This window comes from Acanthochromis polyacanthus, chromosome 14, assembly GCF_021347895.1.
Source record: "Acanthochromis polyacanthus isolate Apoly-LR-REF ecotype Palm Island chromosome 14, KAUST_Apoly_ChrSc, whole genome shotgun sequence".
NCBI lineage: Eukaryota > Metazoa > Chordata > Actinopteri > Pomacentridae > Acanthochromis > Acanthochromis polyacanthus.
The window spans coordinates 25,219,184-25,246,202 of NC_067126.1; the positions used below are offsets into that span (position 1 = coordinate 25,219,184).

General features: G+C 38.9%; 1 protein-coding gene across 2 annotated transcripts in view; it reads right to left on the minus strand.

The window, feature by feature from the left end:
* Positions 1-27,019, minus strand: part of thsd7ba (thrombospondin, type I, domain containing 7Ba) — a 213,113-nt gene that overhangs the window by 116,799 nt on the left and 69,295 nt on the right. The window lies entirely within an intron of this gene.

Sequence of the window (27,019 nt, forward strand, 5' to 3'; positions counted from 1 at the left end):
TTCAAAATGTATGATAACATTTATCACAATGAAGTCAGTTGAACAGTTGAAGCATATTGTCTGCACAGAAGAGGCACTGAAGGTTTTTAAAGTTTGTTTTTTTTAACACAAAGGCTATCGTTTATAGACTATTGATTTTCATACAAAATAACCCAAACAGGCCAATATCAATCAAAGGCATCAATGAATTTTAACAATACAACCATAATCTATCTCATAAAAGAGCATTTAAGACATTTTCATCTACAAAAGTAAAGATATTTATCACAATGTGATGCTGAATCAAGTAATACTCTGTGTAAAGAGCAGAAATATTTTTTGAGTGTTGATAACTTTACAAACCGTCATCAATGTCACAGTTCAAAAAGGTCAACTGACAAACATGTGCTTAATTAAATTCCATATCTCACAAGTTCTGACAGTTGATTTAGTCTCATAGGAAACCACAAACAGGAAAATGGTGAGCTGGGTTGACAGGCTAATCCTGTTGTCACAGCTTCATTACTAAATTATTCAGTATTCCAAAATATAACTGTAATGTTTGTTGTACTTACATTTTATATTGCAAACTCTGAAGCACATATTGTGAGCACAAAACGTGCAAACATTAAGTGTTGTTGTATTGTTAAAGCAAAAGCCAACTAAGGAGTGAAGTTAGCAATGATCTCAAAAGTCGAAATTCCTCATGATATTGCTTAGTCCAGTAAATCTCTCACATAGATAAGTTCTAGAAGAGAGTAGAAATTTTATTTATAGCTATAAACCATCGTATCTGACTGATAATGTTTTTGATTTCTGTGGCTCGAAACAGAACCGCACTTGGCAGTCCCTACTTGGCAACTTCAAAGTTTTTGTGACAAAAGCCCAGTCACTGTAAGTAATTTTCCACTTCGAGCACATCGAGGAAAGTAGTTTGTGGTTAGAGAGAGAACAAAATTGCTGATATCTTTTTTTGCTGCTGTGCGAACTTCCATCAGCTTCAAATTGTTGCTAGTTACATGGATTCAAGCTGACCGCAGCCTCTATTTCTTTGGAGCTGGGAAGTACAAACTTTTTGCAGCCCAGCTGAGGCTAAAAAAGAGCAATTTAAAAATACAATTTGCAAAGACAGATGTCAGCTGTAACAGTGACGTCAGTGAATATACACTACCGTTCAAAAGTTTGGGGTCACTCAGACAATTTCATGTTTTCAATGAAAACTCAGGCTTTTTTTCCACGTGCAAACATAGTTGCTCAAGGGTTTTCTAAGCGTCAAAAATATCAAGACTATTAGCTAACACAATGTAGCATTAGAAAACAGGAGTGATGGTTGCTGGAAATGAGCCTCTGTACCACTATGTAGATATTCCATTACAAATCAGTCGTTTCCAGCTAGAATAGTCATTTACCAAATTAACAATGTCTGGACTAGACATGGGCCGGTTACCGGTTTTAAGGTATACCACGGTATGAAAAAGTCAAGGTTTCAAAACCACTAAAATTTTCCGTCATACCGTTTCTGCGGTATGAGCGTTTTTTTAATGTGACGTCTCATCAGGGAGAAAGTAGAGGTCCCTCACGCTGTGTGAAGCTGCAGCCTAAAGCGCCCCTCCCCCCGCTCACCTGCGTTTGTTGTGAGTGACAAGCAGGCAGCTCTGCAGGCTGTGTGATGGCTGAAGGAGGCGAGCCCCCGGAACTTTTTCCGCCGTCCAAGCGGACTAAGTCGGCTGTTTGGGAATACTTCGGCTACTGTAAAAAGCCAGACGGCCACGGCTTGGAGGAAGAAGGTCGCCCGACGTGCAAAACGTGCTTGAGGACAGTGGCAGCCCGAGGAGGCAATACATCGAATATGATAGCGCATCTACAGGAGCACCACCCATCGCTGTATGCTAAATTAAAGGTGCTGTCTTGAAATGAACGAGCGTATTAGCGTCTGACATTAGTGAAATGAGCTTGTTACCGAGGCAGATATGGTGACTACCATATCTTATCTTTTCTTCATCTCTATCTTTTAGTAACTTTTTTATATTTTAACTGAGGCAGATACGGTAACTAGCTTGCTAAGGATTTATCTTAGCATGCTAGTTACCATATCTGCCTTAGTAAAAAAAAAAAAAAAAAAAAAGTTATCCACAACTTTTTTCTTTCATCAATCTTTATTGCTAAGATGGATAACAACAGCTAGTTTACTCTAACATTTTAGAGCTGCAATCATAATACCGTGAAACCGTGATATTTTTGCCTAAGGTTATCATACCGTCAGAATCTCATACCGGCCCATGCCTAGTCTGGACTGTAATTCTGATTAATATAATGTTCACTTAAAAAAAAAATTCTTTCAAAAAGAAGGATATTTCAAAGTGACCCCAAACTTTTTAACTTTAGTATACAACCTGACATCGTTTTCTTTAACAAAAGGTATTGAGTCTGTTACATGATAGTAAACCTGCAAATATAAGTTGACTGTCATCTATATGCAACCACCTACTGCGGCACATCTTTTATTGCTATCATTATTGTTATTAAGTGGCTTTCCTCATTGAAAATGCATGAAGCACCTGTTGAATATTAATGTTCATTTTGCTGAAGAGTTGCGTCAGACCAAGTCCACTTTCTTAATTTCAATATGCACTCAAAAGAACAGACATTTCAGAAACATGCTCAGAAAGCGTACATTCATGGCATTAAAAAGAGGAATTCAATTTCAGTTTTAGAAATTTATGTGTGAAATCGCAGGCCAAAATCTCCTTAATTTAGTGTTTTTTTTAACCTTTTGTCCTCATCTTCAAAAGAAGCAGACATGAATCCAAATGAAAAAAAGAAGAGATCAATTTGCTGATATGATATTATCTCCATCAGTCACGTTCACTTCTCATCCAGTTATTTTGCCACATGCTATGAAAAAGATAATTTGATTCATTTCTTCTAATTGGAATTAAATTGATGTAATAATGAGATCCCACTGCTTCCTAAATTGCTTTTGAATTACAACTCGCTCAAAGTGTTTTATACCTTTTCGTGCCAGAGAAATCTGTTGTTAACACTTTGTTTCCTGGCCAGTAATTAACATGACAAAGCTGCTTCGAAGCTATTCCTTCCTCATTTTTGCTTCAGGGGGATTTTAAACTGCAGATTTTTTCATCGTTCATCGAAGCACATCATTGAGTTTCTCATCCTGAGCTTTGCCATGTTAATGAGACTTATAGTGTAACTAATATAATGCTATTAGGATCGTTTTTGTCTTGTGCACTCACATTGTAGGTACAAAGAATCAAACTGAAAATGTCACACTGATGACAGAGATCAGACTGCAGGAATTTACAATCACCATATTTCATTGCTTTAATTTATAGCTAAATTTTTTTCACTGCAAAGAAGATTACATGATTTGTCCTGTGGGTTGGAACTCAACAGCACATGCAAATTGCAACTCTCAAAAATAATCATATAGAATTGCATGGTAATTTGCATGTGGAGTTGCAAAATCAAGAGCATGACTGTCCTTCTCTGGTTCACCGTGAAACACATTGAGGTTATTCTAGTAAATAGATGTTGTATACAATACAAATTGAAAATGCAAATAAATCATGGTACAATGTGCATTATGTTCAGTTCTCCTTGTTCACAGCTTGAGCTGGAGCTGTCCAAGGTCAGACTTTTGTTCTTACACGACTTACATGTTTGACAGAAGTGGCAACAAGGCTTTATTTGGTAGTCCCAGTCCAAATAACATGGATGTACGATACAGATTATAATCTGCATATGATGTGCATTGACTATTTAAATTGGAATTTGTCACTGTTGCTCTGCAATTATATCATTTGTCTTTTTATTGTACACGGTTTTGCCTCTATTACGATGAAAGATGACAGCACACGATAATGCAGATTGGATAAATTGGAGACAAACCAGAATGATCTGGGGTGTAGAGGGGCTTCCTTGGTGAGGGGTCACAGTTGGGTCTAACACTTAGTTCTTGTAATGGAGGTCCTGCTGTGGACAGCACTGTCTATGACAATGCTGACCGCACTAAGTTAACAACGAACAAGCAGGTTTAAATTGTATTTTTGATCCTTTTTTAATTTTTTTGTAGGATACACATTTATTTAGAGGTCAGGTCCTTTGCCCTGGAAGGTAAACAGACTGAGCCATGGCTGAGCATGTCCACTTTGAAGCCATCATGTACCAATGACTTTTCCAAAAACATAGATTCCGACTTCATACGTTACAAACTTCAGGAACCAATCCTGTCAACTTGCAAGGTGGGACTTTCTGTATCACTATTCCCCTTCAGAACAGTGTTTTTCTGGTTCTGTTACGGCCACATGTATGGATGAATGATTCTATGTATTTAATTTTAATACAGACAGATGAGATGTCAGGGGCTTAATCAACTTAAACTTTGTGGTTCCTAGAGTTTTTCAAAGTAAAGTGAAGGCAGAGGCTTCAGCTATATTCTCCTGTAGAAGCAGCTTTCAGTTTGGGTTCAGAGCCAGACAACCTCTCTGTCTTTAAGATAAGGTTGAAAACTTTCTTTCATGATAAAGCTTACAGTTAGGGGTGACTCAGGGTCACCTATCCCTTAGTCATGCTGTTATAGGTCCGGAATGCTGGGGTACTTTGGGGAGCATTGTGTCTTCTCTCTCCTGCAGTTTGTGTTTTGTCCTCTTTGCAGGTATGTCTGGATCTGCAGCTAAACATCTCTGATCTGCACCCACTAGCTTCACTGATCTCCAAAGTGTTGTCTTTTCTTTATTGTTTGTCTGTTCTCCATGTGCTAGCCTTCTCCGCTGAATTGAATTGACTTTCACTGATATGATTTGGCTTCAGTTTTAATTTACGGTTTGAGTCCTGTTCCAAACAATGTGAACTGCTGGCATGTGTTTACATCAGCAAAGATACTTGAAGCACTATGAACAGGAGAGACACATTGTTCCTGTCAGGGGACAGGAGAGTCTATAACAGATCGCTCACATCACAAAGCTATGAAAACACCTGCAAATATGAAACAATTCACTCTGTGGATATCAGTCAAAATTTAATTTTCAAAAAGTGCACTCACACCGCATGCACATCCAACATTACTGCCTGACAAAGTGTTAACAGAGACCTTTTCGATTCATTCAATGCTGAGAATTATAAATGGGCTACACCCTAAAAAGAGACATGAAAATCCCTGCACGAAACTAAGATATGAGTCGTATTTCACAGTGGAGCTTGAAGACCTTCAGTGTCAACACAGCACATGTCCTCACCGTTCCCTCAGCTAAGTGCACAGTCCTTGTGGTCACTTCAGGCACTTTTTCACGATAAAGACCCTTTCATCAGCATGACCACCTTTGCTCAATAATGCTGTTTTCAAACTGTGCCAGGATATGAGTGTGTGATTTATGGAGGTGCGATTGGGAGCGATTCTGCTGCCAGGGGAGCCAGCTAACACAAGCATTAGTACATCTCCTAAGCTCTGAATAATCACTCTCTCGATCTGTCAGCATCAGCATCTGTCAGCCCCTCAGGAGGAACCAGTCGCCCGCAGCTCCTTCATTCCTGTCGCACTTAGTCGCCTTGCTTACACCTCCGGGGGCTCTGGTACCCACAGTGATCTTGCTATATTTACCTTTCAATTTACATCTTGAAAACTGAATTTGAATAAAGGGCAAGAGGCTGAACAAACTATAACACAATACGGGGAAAGACAGAAATTAAACTTGGCCAGCGTAGCGTGACTGAACACATATTCTTTTTCAGCAGTTGAACATTTTGGACAAATGATAGTAAAGCTGTACGATAATAGCGAGCAACACAACAAAAGCAATCTCCGCTGTGCCCTGAAGAAACCAGGGAGACGGAGGCAAAGAAGGGGCAAACAAAAGAGCAGCAAACTGTCTCCTAAACAGCAGCGAGCAAGTGATCCATCACTGAGCTCACCACTCTTAAATCTTTTGGCTCTCTGATCCCTTTAATTACATTTGGTAAAAACATCCCTGAGTCAGGTCGGTGAAAAACTTCTGGATGTTGTACTTTCTAGCTTCATGATGTCATTTTGGGGCTGTGTAATGTGCAGCAGTTACCAGTGCACAGTTTTACACCCACACATTGTGCTGCTTGTTTAATGAAATACTATTGCAACTGTGTTAAAACTGAAAATTTAATGCATAAATTATTAAATTCAGTTCTTTTTTAGACACCAAAATAGTCATCTGTAAAGGCAGGACGCCATTTTTTAGCCTCCCATACTGCTTCAGCATCTTTAGCGCATCATCCTGATCTGACTTTCTTTCCTTTGCGCTGTTCCACGTATCTTATTTAATAAAAAGTATAAGAAACTCATCAGTTATGGCAGCTTAAAACCAACTTCTGTTAACATCATTCAGCACTGTCATTTTAAAAGACCAACAATGCCAGACTTTTAATTACAATGTATTTATTATTCATTATTTTTTCTTTTTTTTTGCTAACTTCATTATTTTTTGTCAATATGAGATGTAGCTAGTAATTGACTACAGTACACACAAGTACACACATAATGGTTTCCGACTGCAGCTTTTTCTTTTATACTTTTCCTCAAAAACCATCTGCTGAGTTTACTCGCCATCCGTCTCCAACTTCTCTCCCTGTGTTAAACTTGGCTGTCTGGCTACATGCGTCCTTTGTCAAAACACTTTTTAATTAAATGATACCTATGCCAGTGCGTCTAATTATGCACAGAGCCATCCCCCCATGCCACACTTCCATCAGCTGTAATTTATGAGCAGTGAGGTGCATCCTCAATTACAACATTCATATATGCAGGAATTCATCAGATTATCATCAGGCAGCCAATCCATCTCCAGAAGGCCTGAATCAGCTCATTTTTACCAAGTGTTTACGTAGCAGGTTATGAAATGTGAGCTTCAAAATCATCGCCAGGCAGATTAAGTGACAAAAACCAGTCATCATTGCCACAGCTAAAAATAAACTTTGTGTGAGGATGAGAAAAAAGTGAGCAGGTACTGAGAAGTTTGACCTTCCTTTTTGAATATAAATCACATATTTCCATAAATGCTCAACAAGTGAATGCATTATACTATTTGTGTTTTGGATTGACAATGGGACATTTAATGCAGCTTTCTTTATCCCCAGGCAAAGCATCAAATGTAGCTTCAATATCCCACACTAATGATTTACGTACCTTGGGGCTGCAGCACTATGCCCCATAAGGCTTTTTGTTATAATTTAGCATTCAGCACCACAGCATCAGTGCCAGACCTATTTGAATGGCTAATCACTAACTGAATGGCCAGTAGTATAAACCAGACAACACAAACGCATGTTGTGCCCACTGAGTGATGTAATCCACATTTGGGCTAATCAGTAAATAACCAAATAAACACTGTAATGTGAAACCCTCTTCAGCCTAATAGCATAATCTGAAAATGTCTAGCAATGAGACATTTCTTTCTATGAATGAATTAGGCGTGAAAATGGACAAATAAATGCACAGACTGATTAGACGAGATGTGACTGTAAAACGGATGAGTCTCGCATTCTGTTTAAACCATAATGCAGAACCCTCAAGGTCCGCTGCTCTCATTTATCTCAAATCAATATTGCTGTAAGTCATCAGGATCATTTTAATACCAGCATGAGGATTTCTAAGTGAATGATCAATCATCAGTATTAGCATGACTTCTTTGGAGAATTATCGCACAGTGGGGTGGGGACAGTGCCTAAAATGCACAGCAGTCAAACAACATAAAGAAATAATGAGTCAGAATGAGGCAATGCCCTTTCTAGATACATTCATTTTCTGGTTTCCAGGAGATTTCAGTATTGAGCCGGAGCAAAAGCAAACAGAGTGCTGTGTCAGGCTGCGTGATTATTCTACAAAAAACAGTTATGTCAATCGATGTTTATATGAAATATGAATCGTGGTAATGACAGCTGGCGATTCAGCAGATGTTGTATGCTAAGTGCTGACATGGTTCCAACTACAGCAGAAAACTCCTTGTGATTCAAACATCATGATATCGATCAAGCGCCAAGTTGTGTCCCAGTTGCAGCATCTCAATATAGTATATCTAAAAACCTGCCACAGAACACAATATGATGAATGCATCGGGGCAAAGAGTGTACAAGAACATTTCAAGTGACTTAGAACTTTGTGTTCTAAGGAAAGCTAACTTTCTACCACATAAGTCAAAGACATGAAAAATAAATGCTGTGATAGAATGTCATTTAATCACCTTCTGTTCAAATCAAAATGTGTTTTATCTTTGCTCAGATTTTTAAGTTAAACTAATTACACAAAGCCATAAAATGATCATAAGTTTGAGCTCTAGCCGTAGGTTTGACATTGTAATGGTGCTGAATTTGTCAATCCCAGACATTCACCTTTAACTGACGTGAAACATTTGCTCTCCAGCAGCTTAGAAAAGTTCATTCTTCCCTGTGGCTGCATGTGCATGGATGAAGAGTAAGTTTGCATTTCTTATTTCCTCCTCTGCCAGACATTTTTCCACGTCACTGCTTAAGTCACATTTGTCTTTGAGTTTTGCTCCGTATATGTAAGCTGCCCACAGCAGTGGGCTGTCAGCGTTTCAAATGGCTGCTGCTGAAAACACAGGCTCCTTTCTGTTTAGTCAAGAAAACAAACAAGCAAAGGTGGGTGGATGAATAATTTAAAAAACAGAAGACATGAACATAATTTTCCTGGGTTCCCATGTCGTCATGATAAAGATCCTGGACAAACTCATTACAGGTGGCTTATGGAATGTGTTTTATGAATGAGCTCTGTTCATCAGAGAGGGGAAACTGGTCATATTTCTACAGATTTACTCATTGCTTCAGTGGATAAGAATACGAATTTACATTCAAGTTTAATTTATGATATCTGCAGACATGGTGACACTGCTAGACACAGTCTCATTACTCAAGTAACTCATTTACCTTTAACTTTAAAACATATCTAATTGTTTTTGTTCAATCTGTTGTAAACCTTTCACTTTAATACATAAAATATCAAAACTATTGTGTCCAAAATTTAAAAAGTTTGCCGGGGGGGGGGGGGGGGCGTAACTGTGCTGTAATATTGTGTCAGCATAGAATTGCAGGAAACTGACTTTTCTATACTCATAAATCCCCTTCGAGTTACATTTCCTTTCTTTGTAATAGTAACGCTGGCATGTCCTGCTGTCACGCTAAAATATGCTCATGGTCCAAGGACTTCTTACTCAAAAATCAATGTTTGCCTGTTCTATTAACTGGCCTTGAGAGACCTGGTAGTTCATCTGCAACACAGATATTGTATTTCCTCCAAGATCTCATTTATACTCATAGATTCATTTTAGGCTGGAAAAAGCCTCTGGGGACTTCACAGACAATCAATGTGTTTACACTTATAAATGCCACGGCACTCGAGTCGGTATCACTTTAAGACATGAAAACTACAGAGGGGGCCAGTCAGAGATGTCCTATGGCTCTGCAGTGATCAGAATCTTTTTCCGTGTAATTGCTTGTCTCGTGTGGTCTTCTCAAGTCCCTGCACCAGCCTGTGCAGAGGTGACATGTAATTGGATAGGATGTCATTCACTCCTGTGTCTCACTGCCTTCCGCTGACCTGGGATTTCTCTGCCGTAAGCACAGGAGCAGAACTAATGGCCATATCTACAGGCAGCAACCTGAGGAAAGACCCTGGTGTTTTGATAATGCAAGCGACCGGGGCCATGACAGGACAGAGATAAAGTGACAGTTGTATCTGTAGAAATGTGGCAGAGTGTATCTGTGATATATCTGTTGATAATTCCAGAGAAAAGTAGTTCATATCAACTTTTGTAATACTTTCCCCCAAGGGAATTTCCATAATATTTTGTTCAATCAACTACACAAAAGAATAAACACTAAAATTTTAATTCATTCTTTCTTTCTTTTCCAATACTGCACAATATGACATATGGGTGCACTTGAATGATGAGGATAGCAATCTTGTACTAGCCATTGGGTTTATCTCTACAAATCCTGCTGGGCTGCTGCATCAGTGGGTCAGTGGAACATCACAAATAAGATTTTTTTTTCCCCAGTCCTGTGCATTTCTTTACAAGCCCTCTCTCTGTGCCCGTCTTTCAGGGTCGGCATCAGAGTCGACTGCATGCATGATCATGCATTTCTTTCCCAGTACACCCTGAGATGCAGGTGAGTAAGTGTTGGTGTGTATTGAAAGAAATCCATTAGACAGTTTGGGAATACCAGCAGGAAGAACTGGGAATAAACTGACTGGATTTAAGGCTATGAAGAAATACTTATCGTAAGTGTTTGAGCAGAACCTTGACAAGGTTGCCTTGGTTCAACATCTGCTGCAACTTCATTTGAGTGTTGATTACTGATGCACCCTAGGGGTTTTCCCTGCGTGGCTCTCAGATTGAGCAGCATTTCCTAAAGTGCTGCTCTGCCTTTGTTCAAACACGAAGGGAGAGCACTTGAAATCATAGTAGGCACGTTTCACTTTAAACATGCAAAACTAGCTTGGTCACTAAAAGTCAATTTAGCCCATTAAAGAGACGCTAATCCATATTCATTATTAGCAACATATCCAATGATTAGATGCAGTATAATGTAAATTATTTAGCTGTACAACTTTTTAAACCCCCTTTTAACAGACTGCCTTCTTTTTGTGGCCCATGGCTTTGTTGTTTGATTCGGTCTCACCACTCTTATCAACCCATCTTATCAACTCAACCCTTTTCCATCTCCAGCAGGCAGCTTCATTTTCTGGGAAAAGCCCACTCTACAGTCGGCTGCCACGCACCAAACCGCAGACTAAGTTACAAGATTTGGTGGAGAGCAAACCTTAGATAAGAGAAGAGTGAATTGAGAACTTGTCCATATGGATAGTCAGAGTCACTGCAATGAATGCTAATATTGCCCCATGTTGCTTGATGTGCAAATAGACAGCTGGTGCAAATACATTTACCCTAACAGCTTTACAGGGTGTAGTCCCCAGCTCCACCCAAAAATTAAAAGATTGAAATGAATGCTGTTGCAAGATTAGATTAGACTAATTTTTAGCTATCATTGTCTAAAATACAAGAACTAAGACAATGCAATGCAGTTACAGTAGGCAACAAACCAACAATGCAAATCAGGGCATAAAGTGTAGCATTATGAACGTAATAATTAGGAGTTATCCTGGATAAGTACAATAAGAAACTAGATGTATAGCAAAGTTACATGTACAATTGACAGGGAATTAGCAATTAGTGATGGTACATTTATAACAAGGGCACATGACAAGCCATTTTGTTCAGTCAATATTAACTATGTCGACAGGCAGGAATCAAATATGAGGCTACACTATCAAAGTCAAAGATGCACGTACGCACCCATCTGTGTAACCTGACCTCCACAGTCATGTAAAAAAAAATTATACAACCAATGAAAACAGTTAACTAGCCCATAAGACTATGGCTACATTTATCACACCTTCAAATCCATAAAATTACTATGGAGGGTTCCAGATCAAGTGCCAATAATTAGAACGTCCTTAGGGAGTGACAGGTGGAGCTTGCCTCATAAAAACCTCTGACATCAGGAGACACGTACATAATTGCTGTTGAAATGTGTGCTGTAACCATGCAAGGTTTCTAAAGCCCTCTCCAAAGCCTTCAGAGAAAAAAGGTTTCAGATGTGTACGAGTCTGGCAAGGTATTTAAAAATGTATTCAAAATGAAACTTTCCAGTGTAACAAAATTTATCTACAAGTGGCATCGAATTCAAAGTACTGCAGATTCATCCAGGGCTGACTGGCCCAGCAAATCTAGCAAAAGAGCAGAATGCAGGCAAAAATTGTCTCCGAAAAACAACAACAGGTAACTCTTGGTGTAAAAGTGATGCGTCTACAATCAGAAAGAGGCTGCACAGATTTGACCTGCATGGGAGGCATGCCAAAAAAAATTGCCTTTTTTTAGTCCACCAAGAACACTAGAATAAAATTACAGTTTGCCAGTGGATATATAGGCAAAGACAAGACCCTTTTGGAATACTGCACTCTGGACAGACAAATCAAAGATAGAGTTGTTTGCTCAGACTAGCAGTAGATATGTTTGGTGTAAAGACAGGTTTTCAGGAGAGCAACCTCATACCAACTGTGAGGTATGGTGGTGGAGATGTAATAGTCTGGGGTTGCCTCACTGCCTCAAGGACTGGGCAGCCTGCAGTCATTGATTCAACTATAAATACTGCATCATATCAAAGAGAGCTTTAAGATAACATAAGGTCATCAGTCCAAAGGTTGGAGTTGAACTGGAAGTGAACCTTTCAACAGAATAATGATTTTAAGCACACAGCAAATCCACCCAGAAATGGCTCAAAAGAAGAAATGGAGGGTTACAGAATGGCCTAGTCAAAGCCCTGATTTGAATCCCATTTCAAATCCCAATGGGGGGGATTTGAAATTGGCAGTACATGCAAGAAACCGCTGAAACATCTTGCAACTGAAGGGATTTTGCATGGAGGAGTAGTCAAAAAGTTCAACAAGCCAATGGCAGAGACTGGTGGACAATTATGCAAAACAGCAACAAGAAGTTAAGTCAGCTAAAGAAGGCAATGCTATAGCTTCTGAAGTCAAGCATGTTTTCCGCAAAATACAAGATCTATTGATGTTTTTATTGAATTAATAACTGACAATGCAAATTCTCCTTTTGGTCTTGCTAAAGTATATCATCTTTCATCTGTTGACACTGTTTCAAAGAGGTTCTGGTGTTTACTTGTCCAAATATCTTTCAAAAGTCAACAACTTTTTGAGCAACATATTTGTTTTACACATGACTGTATCCTGATTTCTGCTTGAAGTTGGTGGTAGCCTTGCAGAGAAAAGTATGCCCATTATATCCGTTTGTTCCTACTCTAAAAATTCTCAGAGTTGAATTCTACTAAAGTACATTCAAGCTTCTCTTTAGTCCTTTATTTTGTGATTGATTCAAACTAATGAGATGGATGGATAGATAGATAACTTGTTTATATTTACTCCATTATATTTTATATATATAAAAACTGAGGGTTTTATTGTTTTCATTGTTAACAGGAGAAATCAATATAAGTAGAAATAATACTTCAGTATTGATTGTGCTATCATGGCAATCATCTTCAAAACAGTCACTAAAATGTGTTGAGTTCACTGTTTTTTTGTTAAGTTTTTCTTTTCCCACGTGATTTTCATGTTACAGATGCACTTCTTGTTACCTGCTTTTATAAGCTTTTAAAGCATCCTGGAGTTGAGTTGACGACCAATTCTATGAGAACCCCAAGACAGAAAAGTTCCTCTGACAGAAGCCGTGATTAGTCAGATAGCCTGCAGAGTGTAACCTGCTGAGGCTAAACACTTCACCCATCCTCCATCTGTCATTTGCATTCCCTTTGTCCCTTAGTTATTAATCAGATGCCCCCTCATTTTATGGCTATCTGTGGGAGGTCAAATAAACAATGACTGGACAAAATTACAGTCCAAGGCATCTCTATCACGGCTTGTCCAAACTTTGCTAATTTTATGTTACAATAGAAAACAACACAAGTGTTATAGGGGACTTTTGGTTTTCTGATTGCTGAAGCAAAACTCAGTGTTAAGCAGCAGTTGTTTTTTTTTCTGTCACACCTCATAGTGAAAGTACAACATAAGAAAGTACAGTATGCTTTCAAATGTGAAATTGAAAAGTCGGTCGATAGAGTCTGTAAAGCTGATGTATGCTGCTGTAAACTCATACCCACCCAGTCTTCTTAGCCAAAAACAACAGTCCCTGCCCTGTCTTTATCAGGGATCCAAACAAAACCATCAGCCACCAAGGTAGTTGTTATCTCGGAGTCTATTAGAGATGTGCAGACACCTCAGATTCCATTCCTCTGGGAGACTTATTGGAGTGGACAGAAAACTAATGGATAGTTTGGGAGTTCTGAAAGTTGGAGGTGTACCTTCCTTCGTGTCCCTAAGATAACGAAGAGGACATTCTGGCTGTGGTGTGCAAATAAGCCAAAAGCGGTGTGGGAGAAGGGCTGAAGGAATAGAAATGTAAGTGAGTCAGTCTGGTACTGTTACACTCCACCATTTTGGTTCAGGCTGAAATATCTTAATAACTAATTGGATGAACTGCCATTAAATTTTGCAGAGACGCTCATTGTTCCCAGGTGATGAATCCTAATGAGTTTTGTGATCCCCTGGTTTGTCATGCGGCACAGGCAAAACGGTGTTGGTTGAGATTGAAATGTCGGCCGGATTTAAGTGAAAGCTTTGAGAACTCCAGTGACATTCTGTTCAGGTTCAGTTGTCTTTCTTAGTCACTATTCAAACCTTCTGGTCAAATTCAAATAACAAATATTACCTTTTTTTTTTTTTTTTTTACACTGACTTTAACAGCACCAATAAGGACTAAGTAGCATGTCTCCACCACAGCGCTGGCAGATTAAATTCTCTGTCAGCGTTCAAAGTAGACTTCAAACACACTCAAAAAGATTCCGGTTGCGGTTACATGCACATATAAAATGCAAGCAGTTACACGGTCTGCAAAGAAGGCTGTACAGGTTCAAAAATATGCTTATGTCTTCTGTCAGACACACATGAGAGGGACAACTGAAAAGCGAGACTGATTTATTTTTCATTTGCAACACGATGAGAAAAACTTTAAAGTAGAGAACTTGCCTGTTGGGGCGACCCAATAGGCAAGCGGTTAGGCTGCATACTAAATAGGCATGAATGCCGTCAGTGAATAACGTTAAAAAAAGAAAAAGAAGAAGAAGAGAACTGTGACTGTGAAAACAATATATTTAACACTGGTGGCATTGCCATCTCCATTGTTGAATGCATACAAAATAATAAAGGCAGTTATGTAAGCGCACATCAGGGACGGAGGTGTGGTTGTGCTACAAGGAATTTAAACGACATTAAACGTGGTGGAATCCATTCTGAAAAGCAGTGTGGTTTGAACTTTGTGACTCGACTCAAGCCAGAAATTGAAACAAAGCACTCACAGCTCTGAGTGTGAACTGAATATTCACCACTATGCACTGTGATAGCAGACTGAATGGAACACTTAAATGCACAGTATGTGGTTTCTCTTGTTTATACTGTTATTGCTGATAAAAATCTATCCGACATCACTCAGGCTAACGTCAGAGTCATATAGGGTCTACAGAAAGTAGTCAACCACTTAAGGAAGTTCTCTTTTTTTCTCCTCTTCAAAGTTGCTCACCTAATTCAAATTTTTTTTTCAGTCAGTTGGTGCTCAACATCACACTATCAGTGTCTCAAAGGATCTAGATATAAAGACACCTGTGTTTGGAAGGTCCAGCCACGAGTGAATACTCCTGCCTACAGCTATGCTATGAAGACAAAAAATACTCCAAATAACTCTATGGAAAGCTTGTTTAAAAAGTCAGGGGATGCATACAAGAAAATTTCCTGAATATTTCTTGGGGTACAATTAAATCTGTCATCAAGAAATGGAAGGAAAATGACACATTATTGTATCCCGCCAAGAGCAGGCATCCTCCACCTGCTGACTGCAAGAAAGTGACTAGTGATGAGAGTGGCCACCAAGACACCCATGACTCTTCTGAAAAGCAATTGCAGGGGACAACTTTTAGGTGAGGTAGTGCGTTAAAGTTTTATTCACGCAGTGTTTAGTCTTATGTATTTCTGCTATGTTATCTCTTTCTCATGAAACAGCCGAAAGTACTGTTAGCTAACATAATGTTAATTGTAAATGACTGAACTACCCATACTGTCGTGATGGTTATGTGGCAAATTTTATTTGAGGTAGTTGCCAAAACAATCTGGCCAAAGTAGTCATGATCAATAGAAAGAAATCAGCACAAGCAAGAGAATGAAAACAAACCGGCCATTTGGCAAGATAGCCTGTTTTTGTTTTTTTTTATCTTCTTCCTATCATATTCTTTGTTAAGGCTGAAATATATGAAAGAAAAACTGCATTGTTATTATTCTGACAGATATTTCTATTGCAATGATTTTTGCTGTTGCTGGTTAGCCTAGCCGCGCTAGACAACCCATGGCAACGAATTTAATTCTCTGCCAGGGAGGGTCTAGTTACCCTCCATAAGGCTCGAGGCTGGATGCTCCTAAAACTGGCCGGACCAATCACCATGAAGTGTAGAGTCAGAAGGCGGGCGTAACGAAGTGACGACAGAGGCGTGACGATTCTGACAGAAACAACCGGCGCACAATAAACAGTTATCTTTCGACTCGGTTTTGGCCACAGCCCTTAAAGATTTGAAGCTAAAATTCAACTTGAAAGATAAACAAAGGACGGCACTGAAGTGTTTCATTGAGAAGAAAGACGTATTTGGACTTATGCCGACGGGATACGGCAAATCCTTAATATACCAGTTGGCTCCGCGGCTCCGCTGGTTGGGAAGCTAATGGGACTTAGCCACAATCCGCCGGTGCTCTCGGAACTACGTCAGCCTATTCGTTGCGTTGATTGGTTGTACACCTACCCAATTGCTACAGAGGGATTTGATAGACAACCTTTAAGCCCGCCTCCCTCCCTGTCAAGCTTCCCTAGACCCTTGTGCCGTCAGAAACATGGGATCTAGCATGGCTAGGCTAGTTGCTGGTATTACCGGTGATTAAAGTGTATGTTGCGACCTATTTTACCCTTATCAAACAACTGCACCACCTGTGGTTTGGATATTTCACACACCAATAGTGATTTTGATTATTATTTTTGATTAACTGTCTCCTCTCTGTCCTGTTCATCTAAAGGTGTAGTTATATTTGTGTTCTTAACGTAGTCTAACACATCTTGCACGCTGGACATTTCTCTTAGACGTGGATATTCTTAGGCAACACCTGCGTCTAACTGAGATACTGTCTCAAATTTTACATTTACAGATAAAATAGTGCAAATCTAAATTCAAGCTCCAAAAATTTAAGAAAAATTTGTAAAGTAATGACGATACTAATACAAAATGTTGCTTTGGCCATAAGTACAAGTATCAATAAGATTACTACCAGAAAAGGGAAAAAAAAAATGGATTCATCACATTAAAATATTGCAGTCCCCTGATGAATCTCAAAAATCATGATGCATTTCTCTTTCTCTCTGACAGCATATCACCTGCTATAACAATAAAATGTACCACTGTCCATTAAAGTGAAAGTGTTCGGTCTTTACAATAGCAAATTGTCAATAAATTTCATACCAATGGCTGATGCTAATGGTTCTCATTTGATCTTCCTGAGAATCAAACAAAATGTGTAACTATTACCAGGTATCAAATTGTCAGCTACAAACATCCCATATAGACAGTACGGTATGTAAAGGATATATTGTATTTCTGCTCCCATAATGAGTTCAGCTTATTATATCAGCACGAAGGCTCACACCCTGCAGTGAGGACAATCTGATGTGATGGAAACCAGATATTCTTGTCTTGTGGACTTGTTTTAATCATGGATACTGAGCAGTTCTGTGTGTTAACATGAAAGTATGCTTAACATTGTTAGAAACATGGAAACCTATTAAGGCGTCATATATAAGAAATAAAACATGCCAGTTTGGATGAACAAGTTAGTGATGCAGAATATTAGATTTTTGCCCAATTTGCGATACATTTTGACCGATTTCCAAAATGATAAACGCACATCTCTGCAAATTGCAGAGGCCAACAACTCGTTCTTGGAGTAGAATATCCGTCTTAGTTCTGTTAGATGTGTACACTGTTAGGCTGCATGTGGATCTAACTGATAAACTGTCACAAATTTCATATTTTGAGATACAGCAGGGCAAATCTAAATTTTATCTCAGAGATTTTAAAGATGTTTCTAATACAAAATGTTGCATTGATGTGAAAAGTCCATTTTGTGAGTGAACATATTTTGTCGATGTCCGACACAGACATAAAATATGACGCTTTGACTGTACACATTCACAAGGTTAAATAACAAAAATACCTGTAAAACACACAAAATTTTATTTTTATTTATTATTTTTAAACAAAACTGTAAACTTTCCCCCTGGCAGAGATTCAGTGCTCATCAGTGTCTATTTTGGGGCCATGTTAACATTTTTTTTTTTCTAAGCCTTTATAGTCTGATACCAATGGTATTGCCAATATAATCACGCACTCCTGGAATAAAGCATTATTTTGGCTTTGGTACTCAGTATAAAATATGCCACTTGCAAACAAAGTATTCAGCAAATCACCAAGCCGTATTGTTGGCGTGTAAAACAAGTGATTCTTGACAGGGAAATAAAAAAAGAAAACATTTTGGGATTACCTTTGAGTCAATGTTGTGCCAGCTCTTCGGATCACCATGACAGAATGCCTCCCTTCTGCCAAGCTAGCACTAATCATAATCAGAAACAGACTCTTTTATTCCACTGACATTTTGTGGCCCACTGAACATTAACCAAGAGCATTTCTATGTTAGTAACCTAGGAAAAGATTACAGAAATCCCCCGGCCAATATCTCCACCTAGCTGATCAGAGAGATTTCCAACGACTTATTTGTTTGATCGCTCATCCAGTGAAACCTTAAACAGATTCCACCTGTCCTCTATCAGTCACACAGATTCAAAGGCAGCTGGATAATAAAATAAAATAAAATAAAATATTTTTCTGATTTGGAGACAGCAGCTGCTTTCCCAGCGGGCTATCCTAAAAAGCAGAAGACTTGTCACAACAATTTTTAATTCCTCCTAAATATACTGAGCTCTTCCTTTACACAAGACAATTGCTTTAAGATGCCACACAGCTATAGGCATTAATTAGTTTCTGCACGCACAGCAAACACTATTTCTGGTCTAAAGACTAAAAAATAAAAACAAAAATGAATCTGGCGCATAACTAAAATGAGCCACCGCTGCGACCGACTGTCTTTGTTGTTGTTTCAGGAGGAAAGGTCACAGGGGCAGCATCCTGCTTTGTCATGACAGCAGCTCAGTACAAATGCTGAAAGTGGACGAGCAATAATTCATGGCATACAGTCATTATCTGGCCTCATGGTCACACAAAGTAAAATTATCATCAAATTTCGAAGGTGCCTCCCTGTTAGGCGTGTGAATGCTCATGGTGTTTGACATGCACAGAAAGACAGAAGCAATCACATTACCTCAATAACAAAAGATCAAACATCACTCCAGAAATCCTAATTAAAGGTTCACCTGGCTTCTTGCCTCATGATTAAGCGCTGGGCGTCTGGGGTAAGAAAATGATTCATGGCGTGTCCAACTTATATTAATCATGTGCCATGATTTTCATGCAATTTAGCCCCTATAAAGACCTAAACTGAAGTGTCCTTCCTTGCATCTCACTTTAACAGAATCTGGCAAACATAATTTCAGCCAAACTGCCAAAGAACCTGAGCTCATTTCTTCTCAGAGATCATTGAAAATGGCTTTTTCAGGAGCCACCTTGGTATATATTCTGACAAAATGTTATTATGGGAAAGCTCATCTCCAAGGATAATGTAAAGTGCATTATAATTTGTAATACTTGTATTCTTGTGACTAAACCATGAGAACCTGAAGCACTTAAGTCAAACTAAATAAAGTACATCAATCACTTTTCGATACTTTGAAACACTATTTTGTCTGTTCTCACTGTTTCAAGAAAAGATGCCAGCTGAAAATATAAATGAGTATGTATGGGAGGCTATAGTCTTTCTGTCTTCATCATGAGTTGAGCTCGTTAGATTGACACACGGGTTCACTCCCTGTAGCATCCGTCAGCTTATGATGAGGATTATCTGGTTGCAACAAGATATCTAAATCTGGTGGTCTTGTGTTAGTCAGGAACACTGAACACTAAGAGAATCTGGAAAATGTGCATGTAATCTTGCTTCCATCCACAACCTAATGCAATGTTTGATTGACTTTCTGTTGTTAAATTAGCCAGCTGTCATGGCATAATACATTCATTTTCAAACACACCCACATTACCAGTTATAGGTGTGAAACTATGCTGCTTATTTTGCATCAAGGCTTTGTTATGTCATCTTTATCCTCTGATGTGTAATTTAAAGCCAGTGAAATGCAGGAAGAAAAAATTGTATCCATACGTGTTTCTCTACATGTTCTTATGAAATAAAATGTTAGTGCACAGAACAGAAAATGCAGTGAGCATTCCTTATTGCTCCCTTCCTAATTCATCTCAATGCCCTCTCCATGTATGTAGTGGTGGGTATTTTTTGACAAGTGCTGTAAAATGCAGCCGAGCAACTCAAGAAGTCACTGCAGTCGACATGTTTCAGATTATATTTGTCTGGGCTTTAAACACCAGCCCTACCAGGGATGGCAGTGTGTACTCTCAGCTGACACCCAAAGTTGATGTGTAATTTTATCAACTTTTGAGTTTCTGTCCAAAAGTGGCTCTTCCTGCCTCACTTCATTTGTGATGAGTCGCATCTTTTAATATTCTGACTTTGTCATTGAGTTGCTTCTGCCATTCACTCGCTCGAGCCTCGTGCTGCCAAAAAAAGCGAGCTTTACAGAGCATGATCCCTGATCAAGGAAAGCCTCCCCAAGCACCCCTACAGCAGAACCCACCAGCACCCTTTTCCCATCCCTGTCTGTTTATCATTTCACCAGTGTTCTCTCCCTCACTTACATCTCATTGAAATGCAACTTTGTGAGGGTCTCATTTAAATCTCTGTGAACTGCGCTCCCACTTGAGTTCTTCACAAGTTCTACATTACAATTTCGGGATTATGGAATTTAATAATAATTTTATCAACACGATCCAGGATTTGAAGGCTGGGGAGATGTACGTAGTCCTGAGGTAAAGTCACTTTGCAGAGATGAATAATTATAAAACCATTTGTGTTAACTCCCCTAAAGACAAAATGAGCCTTCTAAAGATCTGCAAATGATAGAATTGTGATATAATTATAATGTCTGGGTTAGTGTGTTTAAAAATATATTCCTACTTTTCCCTAAAACTGTGTGGTTGGTCATATATTTGTCCATGATATTGATTAAGACTTGCATATCTTAACATCTGGTCAATGCATTGACAAGGGATTGTGAACATGCATGCATGGTACTGATTAAATACAATGATTTTATTAATGACTTGATCCCCTTACTTTTCATGGAGCCCCACTAAGCAGTTGATTGCCATCGGCCTCTCTATCCATCGGTGTCTGTGAACCTGTCAGCTCTGGTTGTTTCACCAGTCAGCTGCTCCTGACCTCCTAGTAGCTCCTGAAACAGCCTTTTCCTGCAGCTCTTGCCATCGCTCTCCGCCAGCAGACTCTGCAGGCATACAGTGTCTCCACACCACACTCTTTGTTGTTTTAAATTCATTGCCTTAATAAATGTAAAACTTGGTTTACCTCGTTTTGTTTCCTCCCTCATAATGCTACCCCCAGAGCCAGGGTCGTAACACGGTGCATTTTACTAAAGACATTCATGTTCCCCTCAGGATGAACTGCAATAACTTTAATGACTTTTCATTTAGCATTTTCTTTATCATCAGGTCAGTACACTGGTATTCAAAGAAAAGTGTATCACCCAGGAATCTCACACCTCTAACCAGATTTTGGTATGGGTATGCTACATCATTGGAAAATGGAAAAATAAACGCAGGACTAGCTAATATTTGACAGGTACTCTTAAAATGAGGAGCCTCTACAGAACAGTTTTGGTAAACACAACACTTACGGCTGAAATGGTATCATAAAAACTCTGAGCATTTCAGTTTATCATTTGGAAGCCATTTTTAAATCATTTTAAATGAAAAATTACCTGGTGCTATGCTGCAAAAAATGACTGAAGCTTTTAGACCATGCTTCTACAGATGAAAGTAATAGCTGATGCTCTATTAGCTCTCCACTTATGCTTATCAATCTTCTTTGATGCAGTCTGTAAGAAATGTTGCCATATATTTACACAAGTTTGGAGGGGGGGTGCATGCTTTCTTTGAAAACCAGCGTTTTTCATTTTGTCCTTTAATGTAGTTTATGACTGAGAACCTGCCAAACTCAGGAACATTTCCAGCTTTCTCAGCTGCAAATTGCATGTAATGAGGAGATAACACTGACGGTGGACATTGTAAATATTACCTCTGCTTTGCGTCATCGTGTTAGCGTTGTACATTTAATCATGATAGCATGTTGACTTTAGTTTTCAGTTAACTAAGTCAGTAAACAAAGCAGGGGAGAGCACAAAAGTAGTAACACTAAAATGAAGCAGTCTGCTGGTGGTGTTTTACATCACTTAGCATGGCCTGTTCAAATAGCTTTTTTTTTTCAAACTGCCTACAGCTGTGAATTGAAAGCATGCACAGACGCAATTATAGTTTGACAGTTAAATGACTGTTTTACATTATAAAATGGGATCTGATTGGTGGAAGTATGAGGCAACACTACACATTGAGAGAGTTACTGTTCACTGTAAAAAATTTTATGTTGGCAGTAAAGTCCCTTTCTAAGGCAACTTAGAAAGGGACGACTATAGATGGAGGATAAACTTAACAGTGCTTTCTGTATTAAAACAATATATTCTGAGTTAAAATTAAACAACTTATGGCACCAGTATATACAGTCATGGAAAAAAAAAACTATTCGACCACCCTTGTTTTTCTTCAATTTCCTGTTCATTTCAACTCCTGGTTCCAGTAAAGGTATACTGCCTGAAGAATACAATGACCACAATTAAAAATCACATAACCTCCTTGGCGGAGGTAAAAATGCAGCTGATGCCATAATACTTTATATCCTTTTTGACATGCCTAAGCTTAATTGTATTCCCGGGGTATATACTGTCAGAGGCCATTTCATGTCATAAGCAGCACTTCACATACAAAAGCCTAGTGTGATTCCCCATTTACATTCATGCCGTTGCACAACTTAGAAGTTGTCAGTTCTCATATAATGGCCAAAACAAAAGAATTATGTGAAACCACAAAGGCAGCCATTTTGGCACTGTTGAAAATTGGCATGAATGAGAGACAGGTCACGAAAAAATTGAATATCTCCAAGCCAGCTGTTCATTACACCAAGAAAAAAACAAGCCGAACACGGAACGACTAAACTGCTTGCTGGTCGTGGCAGGAAACATCTTTCTACCCCACGAGATGACCGTGCACTCATCTGTTCCTCTGTCAGGAATCGTCGTCAGACCTCCAGGACCTTAAAAATGAGTGGACACTGTCATGAAATGTGACAGTTCGAAAGAGACCTTTTAAAGCTGGTCTGAAGTCACACAGGGAACGAAAGAAGTCTTTCACGAATGAAAGGCAGAGGAAAGCCTGGTTAATCTTTGCTGGGGATCACAAGGGCTGGACTGTTGATGATTGGGTTAAGGTTCTCTTCAGTGGTGAATGCAATTTTCAGGTGATGTCCACTCCAACCAACTTACTGGTTAGGAGGAAGCCTAGAGAAGCCTACAAACCAGACAGCAAACCCCCTACAGTAAAACATGGGGGTGGATCAGTGACGATCTGGGGTTGTTTCAGTTTGGGTGGAACAATGCCAATGAACCAGGTCATGTACAGGGCTGCTCATGAAAACATTATTCTTCCATCAGCTGGAAAACTCTTTCCTGCCTGGAATGACAATGTCCCTTACCACACGGCAAAATCAGTCAAAGCATGGATGGAGAACCACAACATTGGAAACATGCCTTGGCCTGCTCAATCACCAGATCTAAATTCAATTGAAAATCTTTGGAAAATCATTAGATGCAAAATGGAGAACCACAAGGCCAAAAACAAAGCAAAGTTGTTTGACTTTACGCAATGACAGCAGGACAGTGTCAGAAGCTGATGGACAGCATGCCAAGATGCATGGCTGCAGTCATCAAAAACAATGGTTATGCAATCAAGTGCTAACTCCTGTGTATCATGTGACTAAAACAGACTGAAACGAAAACATGGGATACCAGAAAGCACTGTTTTTGGCAGTACAGTGCAATAGATATTGATGTAAGAATTTGTGATTTCGGTTATTTTCAAGAAAACCATGGAATATGGCTAGATGTCAGCTCTGAAATTAAACTATGAGCTATAAATGTTGTAAATGACTATAATGTCATTTACAACATTACTAATGTCAAGACTGTATTTCTGATTATTTTAATGTCATCTTCATTGAAAATAACTGATTTTCTCTCAAAAATAGCGAGAAGTGACCCCAAGCTTTTGAAGGGTAGTGTATATATTATAATCACCTTGAAAAAGTGTGAATGGTTACAATGTGTTGCTCTATATAGAATTTAATTTGCCTGAAAATAATCCTGATGTGTTAAGAATGGCATAGCCAAGATGCATTGTGTTGCTTCTGTGGTGTTTATTCTCTTTGTCAGTTTAAAAAATGGTCCTTTTTCACCTCAGGAGTAAAGAACAAAATTGCAAACCGTGATGTCCACGCTGTGATTAAGAAGTCACTCACCAAAAAAGCCAAAAAGCAAATTAACAGCCGAGATAAACAAAAGGAGAGGACGAAAATCAAGCAATAACAGAATTAAATAAATTGTTTTGTTGTGCACATTGAGTCCAATAGGTCGATCCAGCTTTGCTGCTGCTTTCAACAACAAAGAATTATTCAGCTGCTCTTCTCTGGACAGGAGAAATGAAAATTAACAAAGTCATAAGACTTAATGAAAACAAATGGCATGCTGCAGAGAAATAAATGGATATTAGCCACACACAAAAAAAAAACACTTCACTGCAAATTAAAATATGCTGCTTAAAATTCTAAAGCCCCAAGTATTGTTTTCTGTACATCGGGGATATCTGAACATTGTTGAAGTCATTCACGTGTAAAGAAGTCAGCTTCACTTATTCCTACACTCCATATTCTTAGTTATTGGTTACCACTGCAGCCCATGAATCATTCTGTCAGATTATATAACTTTATGATTCCACTGGTCTTTTGTCTTTTAATATGAATATACTGTCTGTCAAAAAAAAAAAAAAAACTCTAATGCCAAGCATCTGATACTAAATTAGATATGTAGCAGATGGAAGCATTCAGAAAAAGTCATGTCTGCTAGCTTCTGTGCAGTGCAACAAATTTATCACCTTCTTTACCTTTATTTTAAATTAGCATAATTTGTTAGAAATAAGCATTGAATAATATCAGGGCAGTTAAATCTGACTTAACAGTAGAGTGCAGAATGGATTGTAAATACGCAGAGTGTTGGTCACGGTTGGGTTCGAGTGAGAAGACAGTTCATGAATTTTAAAAGATGAATGCATTTTTTAATCAAAAATGTGCCACAGATTAGTACACATTGATTTCTATTGTGCTGACAGTGATGAAGAGTTATGAAAAAGTGAACAAGAAGGTTTGAAAAATCAGTTATAAAGAGAAAAAAAAAGTCCCAGCTTGGTCACAGAATTCAAGATAAAAAAATAAATTAATTCATGATAATAAAAATTAACCATCTTCAGTATATTATATTGATTCTGAAGCCAAACTGACAATGGATGTCTTATCAGACTCCTGAGACACATTCTTGTCTGTCTGACAGGATGAATGTAACAGATGTACAGATCCCTGTCTGCTCCGAGACAGACTGGTGGTGCTCAGGGTAGAAACAACTGTGAGCGTGGATATAGAGGTTTGTGAATTAAGTGAGTGGTTGTTTTCAGGGAGCAAGAACACTTTGTTTACGGTCAGGGAAACATGGTTTGGTAAAATAATAGTGGAGCGCATAATACTTCTAACACTAACTCACTAATGAACCACAGATGTCTTCTGCAGTAAGCAGACAAGAAATTCTGTCACTTTGAGTATACTGTGAGTGCACAACCATAACAACATTCTCTCACAGAAATTACATTGATTCACAAGAAAACATTCCTGCCTACATTTTGAAGGAAATATTTTCAGAAAATATGTACGGGGGTCCTCAGCTTAAGTTGGAATTCCATTCCTACATAACTCGATTTTCACTGCATGTCAGAATTCACATACTGTGACGTATGTGGCCTACAATCAGAGAATGTAAGCAAAGCCGTCTTCCTCATATAGTGCTGTGTGACGGCGTATTCATCCACTCCGCTCGTCAACTAATTCCTGTGCAGAATTTGTTTTAATGTCGCAAACATCGTACGTCGAAATGATGGAAAAACATTTTCTTAATAAATTTGTGGGATATGGCGACGTAATCACGAAACGCTGTAGGTCGAGGACGTCGTAAACCAAGGACCTGCTGTAGTAGGAAACACACAAAGGCCACATAAGGAGGTGAAGGCAACAGAGTGTTTCATTTTCATCCACTGTTTGGTTAGGTTGAGACAGCAAAACTGCATGCTTAGTGGTAGCCTTGTCCTGCTTTTATCTTCCAGACCATGGTCCGATAGCAGGAGGAACTATTCACTCTCGGACTGAATGATTGCTAGCTTGAGGGCTAACCCCCTTCACACTCTCCAACAGTTGGGTAAACAGACAAGTGTTAAACTCCTTTTTGGTCTTGAGAAGCTGTTGCCTTTATTTGTGGCTGGACCAGACAATGATCTGGACTGTACATCACTTTCTAAACTATCTGTTAGGCTGCCACTAACTCAAACTTCTCATTCTCCACTCTCTTGTGCACACACTGCTGTAGAATGACGTACTCTTGTAACATTAGGTTAGGTTTAGGAGAACATCATGCCTTGAGTTAAAATGCTGCAGTTTCGCAACATGTTTGTAGCTTTTCCTCCATTTTCTGGGTTACCAAGGTGACAAGCCCCGCCCCATTTCATGTATGTTTGGTAGGCTGAAAAGGAGCAGCAGTAAAGCAACAAAATGTATAGTATACTTGCACTGAGTAGTGTTGATCATCTCTGTAAATCAGAATGTTCTGCTGTGAGACCTTGGGTCATGCATTCAAATGGATGTTACTTTGACACGTACCGACTACCTAAACATTGTTGCACACCCTCCACATCAGCAGCAACATTCTCCAGTGGTTATAGCATTCCTAAAAAAAAACCTAAATGCTATGTCAAAGTGCAACAACTGCTCAGAAGTGACCTGAGGACAATGACAAAGAGTTCAAGGTCTTTACCCATCTTTCAAACCAGATCAGATTCGAACTGATTGTGTTAGAACAAGTCCAATCCT